The sequence below is a fragment of the Halichoerus grypus genome, chromosome 1 (assembly GCF_964656455.1).
Source record: "Halichoerus grypus chromosome 1, mHalGry1.hap1.1, whole genome shotgun sequence".
In the NCBI taxonomy this organism is placed as follows: domain Eukaryota; kingdom Metazoa; phylum Chordata; class Mammalia; order Carnivora; family Phocidae; genus Halichoerus; species Halichoerus grypus.
The window spans coordinates 46,595,272-46,613,787 of record NC_135712.1 but is presented as its reverse complement, the minus strand read 5'-3'; the positions used below and the strand labels follow the sequence as shown (position 1 = coordinate 46,613,787).

At 39.1% G+C, this 18,516-nt stretch overlaps 1 long non-coding RNA gene across 2 annotated transcripts in view; it reads left to right on the top strand.

Moving 5' to 3' along the window:
• LOC118546775 (uncharacterized) overlaps positions 1-5,881 on the top strand; it is a 138,866-nt gene extending 132,985 nt beyond the window's left edge. For both annotated transcript variants that reach the window (XR_013444239.1, XR_004922754.2), the window contains 2 exons: positions 4,294-4,468; positions 5,461-5,881. This is a non-coding gene — a long non-coding RNA (uncharacterized LOC118546775). The remainder of the gene's footprint in view (positions 1-4,293; positions 4,469-5,460) is intronic.
• Positions 5,882-18,516: the final 12,635 nt, after the last annotated feature.

Here is an 18,516-nt window from a genome sequence, read left to right as displayed (position 1 = left end):
CATGAAAAGATGCTTAACATCTTTATGATTATGAGGGAAATGCAAACCTACAATGAGATATTACCTCATTCCTGTCAGAATGGCTAAAATCAAAAAGACAAGAAATAAGTGTTCTGTAGATGTGAAGAAAAACTCACATGCAGTTGGTGGGATTGTGAATTGGTGCAGCCAGTATGGAATACAATACAGAGGTTCCTCAAAATTTGAAAATAGAACTACTATATGTCCCAGCCTTTCCAGTACTAGGTGTTTATCTGAAGAAAATGAAAACAGTAACTTGAAAAGTTAAATACACCCCTGTGTTTATTGCAGCATTATTTACAGTAGCCAAGATATAGAACAATTACTACACGTCCAACAACAAATGAATGGATAAAGAAGATATGATGTATATACACGGTGAAATATTAGCCGTAAAGAATGAAATCTTTCCATTTGCAACAACATGCATGGACCTTGAGGGCATTATACTAAGTGAAATAAGTCAGAGAAAACAAATACCATATGATTACACTTTTATGTGGAATCTTAAAAAAATAGTATCATAGATCCAGAGACTAGATTATTGATTGTCAGAGGTGGAAATGAGTAGTGGGCAAAATAGGTGAAGGGAGTCAAAAGATACAAACCTCCAGTTATGAAATAAGTCATTGGGATGTAATGTACAGTATGGTAACTATAGTTAATAATGCTGTATTGCATATTTGAAAGTTGCTAAATCTTAAAAGTTGTCATCTCCCCTCCCCCACCAAATTCTGTAACTATATATATGGTGATGGACTATGTAGGTTAACTAGACTTCCTGTGATCATTTAATAATATATTCAAATAGCAGATTAAAAAGTCATCTTATTGTATTCACTTTGACTTGGAAAGATATTTTTAGTTTTTATTAGGTCCTAAATCATTCGTAATCATTTCTGAATTTATAATCATTTCCAGCTTTATACAAATTTAACATCCCTATGTCCTATATTTTATATAAGTTATAGATAAAATTATTTGGTATGAGAGAATCAAGGCAACCTCTGTCTAGGTTGCCACTGACCCACTGATAGATACCCACTGCGTGTATTTCTTTAAAAATTACAAATGCAATGACCTGATCATTTCACTCACATTTTTTCGTATTATCAACTCGGTTTTTTAGAGACTCCCTGTAAAGTGCAGAAATTATATATTCTGTATCTACCACATTTTCTTGGCCTGCCAGAGCAGGAAAGGTGGGTTAATTAGTTTTGACCTATTAATGAAGCCATGCTAACTCCTAATAGAAACTATTAGCTGTCCATGTCCTCACGATATTCCCTTTTCTGGAGTCTGCTGGCATTGATGTGTATTTCTCTTTCCTTTGGTGTGTGCTATATCTATCTCCTCTGTTTTGAATCTAAAGCATTTGGTAGGTTTGCAGTTCTCCAGTTCCACTACTAGTCTTGCGATTTCCTCACTGGCTCACCTCACATTTGCATTTCTCTTAGCCACAGGAGAAGAGATTCCTCCTAATGGAATTATATGTTCTTGTTTAGAGAACAAGATATTCTATTAAAATTTATTCAAATATGGGAGGTTTCAGTTCCCTCCTACTGGTGTTGATAGCACAGTTTCATTCTGGGGAACATTCACAACAGAGACGAGGGAGATCAAATAAGAAATGTGGGCTTTCTCTGTCTCTTCATTACCTCTTAACTCTAAACTGTGGGCTTCCAAAGTAGGCCTGTAGCTTGTCAAAATTCACTGTCAGGAAAATGAAAAGACAACCTGGGAGAATGTGTTTTCAAATCACATATCTGACAACGGACTTTTAGCCAGAATATGAAAGAACACTGAAAAGGCAATAGTAAGAAAATAGCCTAGTAAAAAGTGAACAAAAGATCTGAAAAGGCAGCTCACCAAAGAAGTATATGAATGGCAAATAAGCATATGAAATGATAATCAGCATTATTCATCATTAGGGAAAAACAGATTAAAACTGTGTGTGTTATCACTGCACATTTATTAGAGATGCTTAAAGAAAATATTGGTGATACCAGGTATGGGAAGGATGTAGAGTAAACTTGAACTCTAGTACTGTGCTGGTGGGAATGCCAAGTGGTTCAGCCAGTTTGGAAAGCAGTGTGGTAGTTTCTGATAAAGTTAAACATAGAGTTGGGACACAAACCTGGCAATCTTACTCCCTAAGTACTTACTCAACAGAAATGAAAAGTCATATCCATACAAAAATCTGTATGGGGATGTTTACAGTAGCTTTATTTGTAATTGCCAACAACTGAACAATGGCTCAGCTGTGGTATAACCATACAATGGAATTCTACACAGCAGTAGAAAAGAATCAACTGTTGATACATGCAACAGCATGGATCGATCTCAGATGTACCCATGCCAGTGAATGAAGCCAGGTTAAAAAGGCAGACTACTTTCATTCTTTCAAAGGCAAATCTGTAAGGACAGAGAACAGATAGTTGCCAATGGTTGGGCAAGGAGGGAGGGATTGATTACAGAAGCATGGGAGAGGGCTTTTGGATGATAGAACTGTTCTGTAACTTGTCATCATAGTTCCACATGACCATCTGTCTGTCAACTCACAGAACCATATACTAAAAAGAATGAATTTTACTGGATGTAAATGAAAGCTGAATTTTAAAAAACATGTGGGTAACTTATTATCCAAGTGCATTTTATTTTTAATAAACAGACATTTTATTTTTCCTAGCATATGGTGAGTCTCAACCAAAAATATCATTAATAGCTGGACCAAACTTTCAGACTGACTGACCCTCTGAGCTCTCTTTCCAGCCTTTTCCCTCAAAAAGTTTTTTCTCCTCAAGAGTTTACCAGTAGAGAGCTAATTGTAGCCCTTAGGATTATAATCACCTTTCTGAGACAAGAATGTCTCAGAAACTTCACTGTTTTTTTTCCATAGGTTAATATAACACAAACCCAGTAGCCAGAACCTTTCTGTGATTTTTTTTTTTTCAAATGCCCTTGAACCCTAGCCCCAATTTAATGTTTGGGGAGGGCTCAGCAATGATGAAATACATACAAATTAAATACGTCTGGAATGACCACATTTTCCTGGTGCTTCATGGAATGTGAGGTTTCAGAAACCACCAGTCCAAATCAGATTTTCCTTGTTTGTCGATGAATATGGTTGTGGGATGGAATCATAGAATCACAGAATGTTCGAGCTGGAAGACTCTTAGAGTTCATCTAGTCCAATTCTTTATTTTGCGGAATCAAAAGCTTCATTGCCTGTTGGCCATTCTCTGGTAACTTCAGACATTCTCTGATCTTACATTCCTTAGGTTCCATCCAGACCCAGGTCTGAGATACACTATGCTCCTAGAGAAATGCATCCCACTTGGATAAAACAAAGCAAAGGCCCAGCCACCTATTCTACGAGCAGACAGAAGTATAAATATGTAGTTCTGAGGGTGCATCAGCAATCAGCTATGCTGTGGTTCATTAAAATGAGGTTTATTTAAGTAGCCTTGGGTTTTTCTCTAAGGTTACGCATTTGGGTTCCTTTTAGGTTTCTGTCAATCCAGTAGTAAAGACTCTTTTTTTTTTTTTTTAAAGATTTTATTTATTTATTTGAGAGAGAGAGAATGAGAGACAGAGAGCACGAGAGGGAAGAGGGTCAGAGGGAGAAGCAGACCCCCCGCCGAGCAGGGAGCCCGATGTGGGACTCGATCCCGGGACTCCAGGATCATGACCTGAGCCGAAGGCAGTCGCTTAACCAACTGAGCCACCCAGGTGCCCTAAAGACTCTTGATATATTGTATATATGTATGTATGTATTGAAATTTAACTGAAGTTCAAGCTGAATATCGTGGATGTGGGGAAGTCTGATTTTTTTTAAACACCTATCTTTAAGCCTACTTTACTTTGTTTATCCTTAGAAAATTTCCATGAAGGGAAATTCAAGGGTCTCTCAGAAAAAAAAAAAAGGAAAACGTGCAGTTAGGTTTTCTGCTGGTCTTGGCTTCTCAAGAATAAAGTTTGTGGCAAAACTTCAGAACTGCCAAGGTTTGGAGTTCTTGCCGCTGAAGATGAATAGGTGATATTTGAGAAGGTAGTCTCAGTACAAGGAAAACAAGGCCACTCAGCTCACTTGTTTATTTCCCTTCCTCTCAACGAGTTTACTAGAAGTTTCCGGGTCCTTAGTGTTTTTGCCCTTTTGACTAATTTCTTGCAATGACATCTCCTAAACTTGCATTGTTACTTTTAATTTTCACCTCTCAGCCAAATGTAGCAAGGTAGTCTTGTTTATATTACCCTTCTTTTCTTTTTTAGGGCCCAACTAAGTCATTATCCCTGGTGAATGAATTTCTCCTTGAATTGGACTGGCTGAAGCTCTGGTGTATACACCTCTAGATGCTAAGGAAAAAAAACAACAACAACAACAACAAAAAGAAAACACATGATATTGTGTCTGTCTCTTTAAAATCTCATCAGTTCTGGCTCCAAGGTAAATGGAAGTGCTGAACTGTTAAAGTGACTTAGGTTCATTCTTTTTAGTGTTTTCTTTGTTTTGCTTCTTATTTTGAGAGTGTGGATAACTTCTTGTTTGACTAGAAAAACTCTCAGTAGAACATGTTGGGGGCCTGGGCCAGGCTTGCTGGGAGATCATACTGGGGTGCTCTTATTCGCAGTTAGTGAAATTGGCTTGCCATATTTCTCCTCTGAGCTCCCTTTTGGAATTCTTTCCTGACATACTTCTCTAACTCCTCCCCTCCAGCTCTGGTTGGTCAGGTCTCCTGGAATGTGAATGTCCTGCAGGTAGCCCTTAGGTAGAGATTCTGCCGTTCTGTCACCTACATCCTGTCAAGGTCCCATCTGACTCCCCATGATCCTGTTCCTTAGACATGGTCTCATTTTCTCAGTTCTTTCAAGGTTTGTGGTCTCATCTGATAAGTAAATGTGAGGTAGGAAACACTGGTAGATTTTAACAGTAGCCATCTAGAAAGAGTAGAGCTGCTATTGGTCTCCGACTTAAAGGACAGTCACAGGGCAAAGTAGGGAAAGCTGGGGAGGTCATCCCACATGGTGGGAGGCTCCCTTGCCCAGCTTAGTCCTATGCCTGCTGGTAGCTTTTTTCCAGAGCAGTAAAACTTGGATCATGCTCTTGGGCTGTGTGTGGCTTTGTGTGTTCATTCAGGCCTCTAATGTCTGCATGGGCATCCCATTATCCTGGGCCCCACAAGGCAAAAGCAGTTTTGAGGCTCTTCTGGTTAATGTTGCTTATGAATCAGCTTCTCAAATCACACAACAGGACAAACTCCATTCCAGAGAACAAGCTTTTGTAATACTTATTTAATTCCCAAAACCACTTGGAATATATGTAGACTTGGCCCTCGGAAATTAAAGTTGAACAAGAAGTAGTTTATTAAACATTAAAGTTAAGAAGTTAAAGTGACAGTTTATTAGCATGTTCATCTCCCTTTCTATCTTTTCACAAAGAAAGAAGCAACATTTATACTGCAGCAGTGCTTGCTTGGATCCAAGGAACTCCATCTAATGGAAATCCCATGCTTTAGGCTGAGCTGGAGGGAGCATCTTGAGTGGCTCAGACCCAGGCCTTCGAGGCAAGGGATGGACACTGTGGTACTTGGTTTGTGGTGGAATATCTGGAAAAAGCATTGGTTACATATTTGTTACCCTGGCTAATGAGTCCCAGTCGGCGGAGACTAAGCTGAACACCACACAGGCAGCAGACCATCAGCTTGCTTCTCGTGGATGCAAAGATGTCAGTGGAATCAGGCCTTGTCTTTTCATGTAACCTGGCAGCTGATTTCCCCCTTAATTAGTTACAACACCATTAACACAAAACAAAGGATTTTGTTATTTTTTTTTAAACAAATGGTGCCAGACATCTAGAATTTATTTTCTAAGTGTGTCATTATGCATATATATATATATATATATATATGTATATATATATATATATTTTTTTTTTTTTTAAACAAGCTTGAAGGTCAGAACAGAGATTTTCTAGTGGAGATTGTTTGCTGCCCATGCTCTCAGGATCTCTTAAGAGAAAAATGTGATGACAGAATAATCTGTTCCATCTCCCCTAGGTCTTGCCCTTATATGTAATAACTAACAATTAATTTGGTATTTTGAAGTTTACAAAGGATTTGGATATGTAGAATCTTAAGTGAAGGCACTAGGATTAGAGGAGAGAAAGAGACTCATAGGGTAAAATTTCAAAATATTAATACTTGAAGGGCTTTGGGAGTCTTTTAGTGTAATAGTTCTTAAATTGTATACAGTAGAATACTGGTTCTGAGAAATTATATTTGAGAGTAGATTTCCAAGGTTAAATGTTTTGGGAAACATGGAACTCTGTTTCTCCTCCTGGAAAATCACAATGCATGTTAACATATTATTGTCCCTGAGGAGTCCTAAAATGGAAGAAAACAATTAACTTTGTTTTAATGTAGAATTTCCCACTTTTATTTGATTATGTAATATCTCAATATCTCTTGCCTCTTTCTTTTTTTTTCTTAAAACACAGAAACCGAAGTTACACAGCTAATTGGTGGCAAACCTTGATCTCAAGATTCTCAGGCTCTAGATCATTACATATCTTGCTAAGATTTGTGACTTACTCCCTCCCTGATTCACAACTGAGGCCTTGTGGAGTTGTGATTGGACCATGCATCTGTGAGCTGTGCTAAGATTTTGCTTTGCCAAGTCTTTCTTAGGCATTTGCCCTCAAGGAGCTTTACCTTCAAGAGGGGACGTTAATGTATTCATGTAAACAAATAATGGTAATTTTTTTTTCTTTCTAATTTTTTTATTTAAATATAATTAGCCAACATATAGTACATCACTAGTTTCAGATGTAGAGTTCAGTAATTCATCAGTTGCATATAACACCCAGTACTCACCACATCATGTACCCTCCTTAATTCCCGTCACCCAGTTACCCCATCCCCCCCCACCTCCCCTCCAGCCATCCTCAGTTTCTTTCCTATAGTTAATAAATCCTCAGTTTCTCTCATGGTTTGTCTCCCTCTCTGATTTCTTCCCATTCCGTTTTCCCCTCTCTTCCTCTATGATCCTCTACACTGTTTCTTATATTCCTCATATGAGTGAATCCATATGAAAACTGTTTTTCTCTGACTGACTTAATTTTGTTCAGCATAATACCCTCCAGTTCCATCCATGTCAATATAAATGGTAAGATTTCATCCTTTATGATGGCTGAGTAAAATTCCATTATATATATATATATGCGCCACATCATCTTTATCCATTCATGTGTCGATGGACATCTCAGCTCTTTCCATAGTTTGGCTATTGTGGACATTGCTGCTATAAACATTGGGGTGCAGGTGCCCCTTTGAGTCACTACATTTGTATCTTTGGGTTAAATACCTAGTAGTGCCATTGCTAGGTCGTAGGGTAGCTCTATTTTTAACTTCTTGAAGGACCTCCATACTCTTTTCCAGAGTGGCTGGACAGGCTTGCATTCCCACCAGTAGTGTAGGAGGGATCCGCTTTCTCCTCATCCTTGCCAACATTTGTTGTTTCCTGACTTGTTAATTTTAGCCATTCTGATTGGTGTGAGGTAGTGTCTTATTGTGGTTTTCATTTATCTTTCCCTGATGCCAAGTGATGTTGAGCATTTTTTCATGTGTCTGATGGACATTTGTATGTCTTGTCATCTTTATAATGGAGATAAGTACCATCCATAGTGGGCGTGGATCTTCATGTTGAGGTGTTTTGAGCTACTCTGATAAAGTAAATTCTATCTGATAAGAATTTCTATAGAACTCTAATTTTGTTCTATTCTTCAGGCCCTTAATCAAAGTCAAAGTCATAGGTGGTGCTTAAAACATAGATGTGGTGTTTGAGGTGAAAAAGCAACTCTCCTGTATCGTAAATGACACAAACTTATAAAGTGAGGTGTATATTTAGGTTAGTCTTAAGTCTTTTGTTTTTGGACAGAAGTAACACACTAACTTAGGGGAAACTATGGATTTGAAAGATAGTAAGAATTACTTAGCCAGCCAGCAACTTCTGAGTAACATGCAGTAGGAAAGAAAGGCCTTTAAATTTTTTATTTTTATTTATTTATTTTTTTAGCAAAAGGATAGCTCTTACTGCAGTCATTAGGCCCTGATATCTCAGTTATCTTCTTTTAAGCTCATCCCTGCAACTAAGGTACCAACAGTAGTTGGGATTAAACATTATAATCAAGTACATCATGAAGAATTGACACAAGAGGATTCATCTTAACTTTTTTCATTGGGGCTCTATGGAGTATATCAGTTATGCAAAATTCTGGATGGGGTATGCAGATGGTAACCAGTGCCCCCAGGAGTCGTGCATTGTGAATTCATATGTTGTGAACTCATAGACCATGAGGTTAAATAGAATTCTAGAGTGATAAATGGCATGGACTTGCTCTGAGAATCAGTAGTGGGACAGCTTTGAGGCAGACATATTTGGTGTTGAACCATAGCTCAAACACTAGCTATGTGATCTATGAAATGGGGAAAAGAGCACTCAATACACAATGAGATCATGCAAGTGAATCCCTTAGCACCTGGCACAGTATAAAAGTACCAATAAATGTAAATTATTATTGTAACCTTATATCTTATCCCTCCATTAAAAAAATACTTTGTGCCTCAGCAATGTGAAATGACTTGTCCAAAGTCCTAGAGTCTCATGGCTAGTCAGTAATAGAATTAATTTAGGGCTGATCTTACCAGAACCCTGGGATTTTAATATTCTATTTTTCAAAGTCTATTGTCCATAGAGTTAAACCTACAGTTGATTGCATTGTGACTCAGCCCAGATCCTCTGAAATTCCTTTTACTGTTTATGAGTTTCCCTCTTCTGTGTGTTGGGTTTTCTTCTAATATTCCTCACTTGAAACTCTCTTCACAGACCTGTACCTCTGAAACAAATAATACATTATATGTTTAAAAAAAAAAAAAAAAAGGAAGAAGATAGCAGGAAGGGAAAAATGAAGGGGGGAAATCGGAGGGGGAGACAAACCATGAGAGACTATGGACTCTGAGAAACAAACTGAGGGTTCTAGAGGGGAGGGGGTGGGGGGATGGGTTAGCCTGGTGTTGGGTATTAAAGAGGGCACGTATTGAATGGAGCACAGGGTGTTATACGCAAACAATGAATCATGGAACACTACATCAAAAACTAATGATGTAATGTATGGTCATTAACATAACATAAAAAAAAACCAAAACTCTCTTCTGGAGTCCTATCTATGCAGACAGCCAGCAGTGCCTTGGATTTATGTTCCCTGTCCCCTCCATTCCCCTGAATCCTTGGCCATGATGAGTGAATTCTAGGTAAGCACTTCTTTAATCAGATGGTTCACTTCAGGATTTACCTCTGGTTTAGAGTTGGTTGAGAGAGATTTGCAGACCACAACAAAGCTGGGGAACTGAGACAAGATGCCATTATCCTGGAGGTCTCAGGCACAGCCCCAGGAGTGCCTGGCCACGTGGACTTTGCCTGAGGGCCCTGGGACTACAAGTGACACTTAGCACTTAAGGGACTCCCAGCCCAGTGCAATAGGCTTTTCTTTGATTCTTTCCCAGTGTTTATCCAATTGTAAACTCTGTACTCTTATTTGAACAATTGTTATACTTATTCTCAGCAAACCAAAATGAAAAGTTCCTGAGTAATCCATTTGTATCAAAAAAAAAAAAATCACTGTTGAAATGTATAATTATTATTTTGGTGAAAATATGAAGAATAAAACAATTCTATTTCTGACAGCCCTTGTTCATCTTTTCTCTCATTTTGAGCTTATAATTCTGGCTTTAAATCCCAGATCAGTGTTCCCTGCCAAAATGTAGTCTCTGTGCTTGAATAACTCACAATAGTGTTTTCAGTATAAAGGAGAATTCCCCTGGTCCATCCAAGGGATTATAAGACCCCTGTGTGTATCTTGCTACCGAGGTTGAGATCCTTAAAAGCCAGTTTTGGTTTGCTGTGACTTATCTGAGGTTTTTCACTGCATCCAACTCCACCCGTATTTTGTACATATTCTCAGAAGTGAATGTTTTAGGAGAGTGCACATGCCATGAACACTATTTGGTAAAAGGCAAAAGATTTATATGATCTGAAGAGAAACCAGAGTATCATGAACACTACTTGGATGGGCTTGTCTCGCAGCCCCTGGGCATCCTGAAATCCTCAGAGAAGACTGTTTTTGAATTGCATGAGTAGATTTTATTGAATTAGGTTTTGATTTCTTGATGAAGAACCTCATCTGTATTGTATTTGCCATAAGCAATGCAACTGATACCCTTTGGACACATCCACAGACTGTAGTCTGTGTGATACTGGCTTTTAGGTAAGTCAGAATTGAAATATCATATTTCTCCACTGAGCCGTACTTGGCTCCAAGCTCTTGGCACAGAGCTTGATTAATCAATTAGAGAGAGAGGTGATGGTCAGAGGACTACAGTCACTTGTGGACCATTGTGGGCAACCTGAAGCCATAAGCCAAATGCAGCCATTTCATCCTTGTTTGCAATTTCTCATCTGAATTTATGGAAATTCATGTTTCATCCAGTGGTCCAAAGCCACATATGCATGCTTCAACTATTCTGTTCAGCCTCATGTCATCAGAATACTCATTGAAGGAAGAATCAATAGAGGAAGTTTCTATTCTTACAAGTAGGTCTAAATTTGGGACATTCTATATGGGATGGGCTTCAGAGGGGCCTGCCCTGTTCTGACTTCCTCTCCTTCTCTATAGGTTTATCACGGATCCTGGAAAGAAAGCCAGCTGTCATTAAGCCTTTCCTCATCCTCAGCAACACCACAGGATCTTCAATAGCATAGACCACTGCTCTCTCTGCTTAGTCAAATGTTGAAGGAGGCAGAGAGTAAAGACAGAATGGTGCACTTGGAGACAGGGAGCCTGATATCTGGTTGGAGTTCTTATGTGATCTTCTGGCACTGGAGTTTCCCTTAAGTGAAATGAGGGTGCTGAACACCATCATGCAGGAGGCAGGATAGACAGTGGAGAAAGATAGGTCCACTTGGGTTCATACTCTTGTTCCCCCATTTGCTGCTCTTTGACCTTGTGCCACTTTCCCAGAATCTCTGAGGTGAGGCAAGTAACACTTACCTTGTAAAGATAATAGGATTAGAGGTAGCATACACAGAGCATCAAATTTTTCATAGTGGTGGCTAATATTATTACTTACCTACTATATTTGTGTTAGAAACTGTGTGCATCCCAAGTATCATCATATTCTCATTCCTTTGAGTGCCTATCTTTTGAATTACTGATGTTTCTCTTACATTAGTATCTCCTGTTATCTTTAGAGAGAAAAGTGTATGCAAAAATGGATCTGAATGCAGTTTTTTGACTCTCTATTTGGAATTTGGTTCAGCCAATATTTTTTTAGCTTGAGTTATGTTTATTAAATCTATTTTGTGCCAGGCAATGTGCCATGGGTTGGGAATACAAGGATGACTGGGTGCCTCTGTCTGCCAAGTGCCATTAATTCTAGTGGGAGGGGAGACAGAGGCTGAAAGAGAACATTTCAATGCAGTTTAATCAGTGCTATGTACAGGGTGTGGCAGACACTGTTAGCTGCCTCCCCAGTAACCATTCCCTCTTCAGAGTTGACAGAACTCTGATTTTGTTCAAACTGACAGGGTGTCCAGCTAAATTCCAGGCCCCTAGGGTCCTTTTATGTTAGCTGTGGCTGTGTGATGGAGACCTGATGAGGAAGACACACCAGAGGTTTGATGGGGATCCCGATGGAGTTGCTCTCCTGATAAATGGGGATTATCACAGGGGATACTGCCCTTCTTCCTTTTTCCTGCTTTGAACATGAACATAATGCCCAGTGATTCAGCCGCCATTTTTTTTGAAAAATAAAATTATATACATTTAAGGTATACAACATGATGTTTTGATATACATATATGTGTAGTGATTACTATAGTCAATATAATTAATATATTTATCTCCTCACATAGTTACCATAGCTTTTTGTTGTTAGAACACTGGAAATCTACTCTTATAGCAAATTTCTAGTATGCAGTGCAATATTATTAACTGTAGTCATCATGTTGGATATTAGAACTGTAGGCCTGTTCATCCTACATAACTGCAATTTTGTCCCTCGGACCAACATCTTTCCATTTTGCACCCTCTCCCCAAAGCCCCTAGTAACCACCATTCTACTCTCTGCTTCTATGTGGATCCCACAAATAGATGAGGTCATGCGGTAGTGTTCTTTCTGTGTCTGGCTTACTTCACTTAACATAATGTCCTCCAAGTTCATCTATATTGTTGCAAATGGCAGAATTTTCTTCCTTGTTAAGGCTGAATAATATTCTAGTTGTGTGTGTGTGTAACACTTTTTTTTTTTTTTTATCTATGCACTCATCCATCAGTGGTCGTTTTGTGACCATGAAAGAGACAGCATGAGGGAAATGGTAAGAGAATTCCAGTGATTACTAGTCCTGATGTCACTGAGCTCCTGAACTGATTCTAACTATCCCCTAGATCCAGAATTTTGTTATGTGAGAAAAGTACATCTCTGTTTGAGCTGCTATAAGGCAGGTTTTCTGCTACTTGCAACCAGAGACATTCCCAAATAAAGCAGCTCCTATGATTGTGAAGAAAGGAGATGATATTTCTTGTAGAATACTAAGTAGCTAAGAGGAAGCAATGTGGCTCCAGGCAGAAAATAGGCCCTGTATTGCATGGGAAGAGTGCTTGGCAAAATGCCTCTTTGTCAATGAGGACATTCTCATCTATCGCAGACACTTCAGAACATCACTCAGGCTACAATCAAAAGAGATAAAAAACTTGGATGGACCTGCCTCCTGGGAGATTCCAGTCCAATCTGAGATATGTTCCCCTAGAGTCTTCCATGAACTAAAGGCAGTCTGTAACTAAGGGCCAAACTCGTCATGATGTTATGTGATTGACCCCATTTGCTCAGGGACCTAGGTTGGGAACTCATAGTTCCCTCTGACTTAGATCACATCAGAGCCATCCACAGTCCACATTTCAGGTTAAACCCTTGCCATGTTTTCCAGAAGCAGGGCCTTAGAAACCCTGACTGTGGCCAGAATCATAGATCTGCATCTGCCAAGACTAACAGACTGGTAGACAGTCTTTTTTTCTGCCCTTGCAACTCCCAAAGAGATACCTGCTTTTTCCAGTAATTCACTTTTCTCTGTTTCGCCCTTTTCTTTCTCAGGCACAAGTTGAAAGTCTTACAGATGGCTCTGGGGAAAATAATTACTTGTTCCCAAACATGCTGTTGGAGACTCTTTCCTGCTCCTTCTCTTCCTCTTGCATAGTTCTTAGCTGGCCTTGGCCCTATCTTTAGCAGATAGCTATGCTACTGCCTCAGTCTATAAGTCCCATACCTTCCATTAGTCCTTCTGGCAGCCTGGGCTGCTGGCATTTACATATTTCTTCTAATTGGTTTGGCAAATAGGAGACTTAGTCTCTCTATTTGGAAGTCTGGATTTAATTTCCCAGCTAAAGGTAGCATTCAGCATTGTGCCTAGGAATTCACAGACCTCAGAGAACATTTCCACTCCTTTTTCTCATGCCTACCTATAATCTCTAAGGTGTGGCTCATGGTGCAAAATAAGCCACTGGAGTGAACTGGTTTGAACTGGAACCCTATTTGTGGGGCAGTGAGGCAGCACAAGTTGGTCACCCATACAGCATGAATTGGTATTGTGGGCTAGAGGAGAACCTTTGGGAGAACTCTTCAAAATGTTGTGTCTATGATCCAAAATAAGGACAAGCACACTTTGAGTTCCCAGGTTTAGTTTTGATAAGTTGGAGACAGATGAAAAGATCAGGGACTTCACAGTAATTGCTTAGGTAAAACTAATAGAGATGTCAAAACTGGAAATAGTCATTAAGATAAAAAGCAAGTGATATCTGACATTCAGAAGAGACTAGGTATGGGTTAAAACATGGTCTTGTCTTTTGGTTTCTGAAGGTCTTGTCTTTGGGTTTCTGTTTACACTGAATCAGTGGAAACCACCCCTGAGTAAGAGTTATTTCTGCTTTTTGCCCTAAATTTGTTTTATGTATCCTTCTAAGTTTTCATTTCTTCACTGGTAATATGGAGAGAGATCTATATCTATCTATATCTATATCATCTACATCTATATTCAATGCTGATTTGGGAGCATTGGCTTGAGTGATAGGAGACAGTTGAGACACTCCCCCAAATATATATATACACATATATGGTGTGTGTGTGTATAATATTCATTCTTCTAAGGGTTGTTTTGAAGCTCAAATGAATTGATATCTTTGAAAAAACTTCATAATTTCACAAGTTATTTTATTATTTATTTATTTATTTTTAAAAAGATTTTATTTATTTGACAGAGATAGCAAAAAAGGGGGAGTGGGAGAGGGAGAAGCAGGCTTCCTGCTGAGCAGGGAGCCTGATGTGGGGCTCCATCCCAGGACCTGGGGACCACGACCTGAGCCAAAGGCAGATGCCTAACGACTGAGCTACCCAGCTGCCCCATAATTTCACAAGTTATTTTTCTTTTCCTCCCTCCCACCCTTCTTCTTTCCTTCCTTCCTTTGAATCTCTACCCAGAAACCAAATAAGAAAAGTCAGTCATGATAGGGCAGGGTGGGGGGGGGAGAGTGTGTCCAAGTTGGTGACATAGGAAGATCATAAACTTGCCTCCTCCCATCAACACACCAGATCTATAGCTACATATGGATGATTTTTTTAAATGTGAAAACTAGATAAATTACTCTTTACAACAAAGGATAAAGGGTGTACGTTGAGATGGGTAGGAGAGGCAGACACATGGTCTTGCACCACCTTCCCTCTCCCCAGCATGGCAATACAATAGGGAGGGATCTCACCAGATAGGCATTTCTCCAAAAGGAGTGAGGGTTGGTGCCTCACATTGGGCACTCTGGTCCCTTGGATCTGCACTGGAAAGATGAGCTCCCAAAACATCTGGCTCAGAAAGCCTGTGGGCAAGGCTGATGTCGGGGGGGGGGTAGGGTAAAGTACTAGAGGAAACTGAGATTCTCCTCTTAGAGGGCTTGCATGTGGTCTTGCTCACCCCAAACTCAGTGAAAAAGAGAGTTTGAAAAACATCTAGAGTATATGTAAGGGAGACTCTTTTGCTGATTTGGGAGCATTGGCTGGAGTGATGGGAGACAGCTGAGACACTCCCTCAAAACGGAGGTGCTGGCAGACACCACTGTTGCACTCTCCACATAGTCTGTTAGCACAAGCGGGTGACTTCAGATGTGGCAGCCTCTCACTGCCTTGCTGACAAGGCAGGAATGAGCATTGTGTCACTTGCTGAGACCACAGGGCATGGGCGGTTGCAGCAGTCCCTGTTCCCTGGCTGGGGTGGGTGAACGTGAATGGTCACAGGGTTCTTCCATTCCCTAGCTAAAATCTGTGAACATAGGTGGTTGTGACACTTACCTGCTCAGTGGCTGGGGGCTGGTAAGCATGAGTAGTCACAGCATTCTCCCATTCCTAGCCTAAAGCCAGCATGTACAAACAAACTCTCTTGCTGCATTGGTAAAGCCCATAGGAACACATAGTTAAGACATTTCCCTGTTTTTCTGAAGCTGGAGAGCATGCCTCACCCACTATACTCTCTAGCTGCCTAAAGCCAGCAGTTGTGCAAAATCTACACAGGGGACATCCCTTGATGGCCTGGTCCTACTGGCCAAGAGGGCTGGTGTTCCAGAGCTGCACAGGACTGTAACAATCGGAAAAATAGTTCTTGGCAGGCTACCATCCCCAGGGCTCTGCACAGACAGTGGACTGAAACACACCACCAGTCTTCTTGTGGAAAAGGCCTATTTATTTAGCCTGGAGCTACAGTCTGAGGGACAGGCTTCAGGTTTCCCACACATCTGGAGGCTAAGGAGGCACTCTCAGAGAATGTAAGCAGGGAGACACTATCCATGTTCACTCCTTTGGCCTCACTACAGCTTGACAAGACTTCCCAGAAAGGAACTGATACACTCATCCAGAGCCCTGATTTTTATAACTGTTACCCAGGGGACACCTCCAGATCCTCTGGTCTGGAAGCCAACAGGGATTACAATTGTGGCCCCACAAAAATGTATATATTTCCACTCTAAAAGCTGCTGCTTGACAGTCTAGTTTCCAGTCAGCCTGAAACTAGGTGCTGAGATTCCTCCTCTTGGATTACTGACAGGTCTTGGCACACCCTCAAAAACAGGCGTGTATCAAAAGTAAGTCAGGTGGTTTAGGCAATCACAAAAGTCTAAGAGTTAGGGCAAGGTTAAATTCAGTAATTCCACAAGGCCACTGCTTGAAGACTGTGAGAGAAGCAGCTGTTTCACCTAATACATAGAAATAAACCCAGAGAGTCAAGCAAAATGAGGAAATAGAGAAAGATGCTCCAGACAAAAGAGCAAGACAAAACCTCAGAAAAACACCTTAATGATATGGAAATAACTAACCTACCTGGTAAAGAATTCAAAATAATGGTCCTAAATCTCACTGAACTAGGGACAAGAATGGATGAACACAGAACAGCAGAGTCACAGAGCTAAAGAATAAAAAAACAACTAAAAATACATTAAAAATTTTCAGCAGCAGGGTAGATGAAGTTGAGTTATGGATCAGTAAACTGGGAGATAAAAGCAATGGAACTCACCCAGACAGAACAGGAAAGAAAAAAAGAATTAAAAAAAAAGATAGTTTAAAAGAAGTCTGGGACAATATTAAACAGACTAATATTCCCAATATAGGGGTCCCAGAAAAAGAAAGAGAGAAAGGGGCAGAAAACTTATTTGACCAAATAATGGCTGAAAACTTCCTTAAGGTAGGGAAGGAAATATAAATCTGGCCTAGGAAGCTCAGAGAGTGACAAATAAAATGAACACAAATAGAAACACACCAAGCCACATACATTAAAATGTCAAAAGTAATAGAATCTTAAAAGCAGCAAGAAAAAAAATTGTTACATAGAAGGGAAACCCCACAAGGCTACCAGCAGATTTCTCAGCAGAAGCCAAAAGGGAGTGATATGACATATTCAAAGAGCTGAAGGGAAAAAAAAAACTTCTAACCAAGAGTAATCTACCCTGCAAGTTCATTATTCATATTTGAAGGAGAGATAAAGAATTTTCCAGACAAGCAAAAGTTAAAGGAGTTCATCACTACTAAACAGGTCTTATAAGAAATATTACAGGAATTTCTTTAAGCTGAAAATAAATGGTATTAGTTAATAACAAGAAAACATATGACAGTAAAAATCTCACAGGAAAAGGTAAATGTTCAGTAAAGGTAGTGTATTAATTGCATAATGCTGCTAAGAAGGTTAAAAGACAAAAGTAGTAAAATTGAAACTATAATAATTAGTTAAGAGATACATAAAAATATGTAAAATGTAACATATAAACATAGTGGGGTAAAGTAAACATGTAAAGTTTTGGAAAATATTCAAATTTAAGTTGCTATCAAGTTAGAATAGACTGTTATATATATTGGAACCTCACAGTAACCAGAAAGCAAAAACTTACAGTAAATACACAAAAAGATAAAGGAATCTAAACATAACACTAAAGAAAGTTATCAAAACACAAGGGAAAATAAAGAGATAAAAAGACAGAGGAACTACAAAATTAGCCAGAAAACAAAGTGGCAGTAAGTACATACCTATCAATAATTATTTTAAGTATAAATAGCCTAATTCTCCAATAAAAAGACACAGAGTGACAGAATGGATAAGAAGAAAAAAATAAGACATATCTATATACTGCCTTACAAAAGACTCACTTCAAGAGTAAGGACACAGACTGAAATGTAAAGACACACATAAATTAAAATTTAAAGAAAGCTGGTGTAGTGATACTCATATCAGACTTTAAAACAAAGACTATAATAAAAGACAAAGGGGGCATTACATAATGAATCCAGAAAGAAGATATAACATTTACAAATATATATGCACCCAACATAGTACCAAAATAAATAAAGCAAATATCAACAGATTGAAAAGGAGAAATTAACAGCAATACAATAATAGTAGGGGATTTTAACACCCCACTTACATCAATGAATGTATCAGACAGGAAATCAATAAGTAACACTGACATTAAGTGACACATAAGACCAGATGGACTTAATAGATATATACAGAAAATTCCATTCAAAAGGAACTGAATACAAATTCATCTCAAGTGCATGTGAAACATTCTCTAGGATAGATCACATGCTAGTGATCTAACAAGTCTCAATAAATTCAAGTAGATCAGAATCATATCAAACATCTTTTCCAACCACAATGGTATAAACTAGAAATCAACTACAAGAAGAAAATTAAAACTACAAATACATAGAGATTAAACATATTACTGAAAACTACTAGGTCATAGAAGAAATCAAAGGAGAAATAAAAAAAAATACCTAGAGACAAATGAAAACAGAAATACAGCATACCAAAATCTAGGGGATGCAGCAAAACTGGTTCTAAGAGGAAAGTTCACAGCAATAC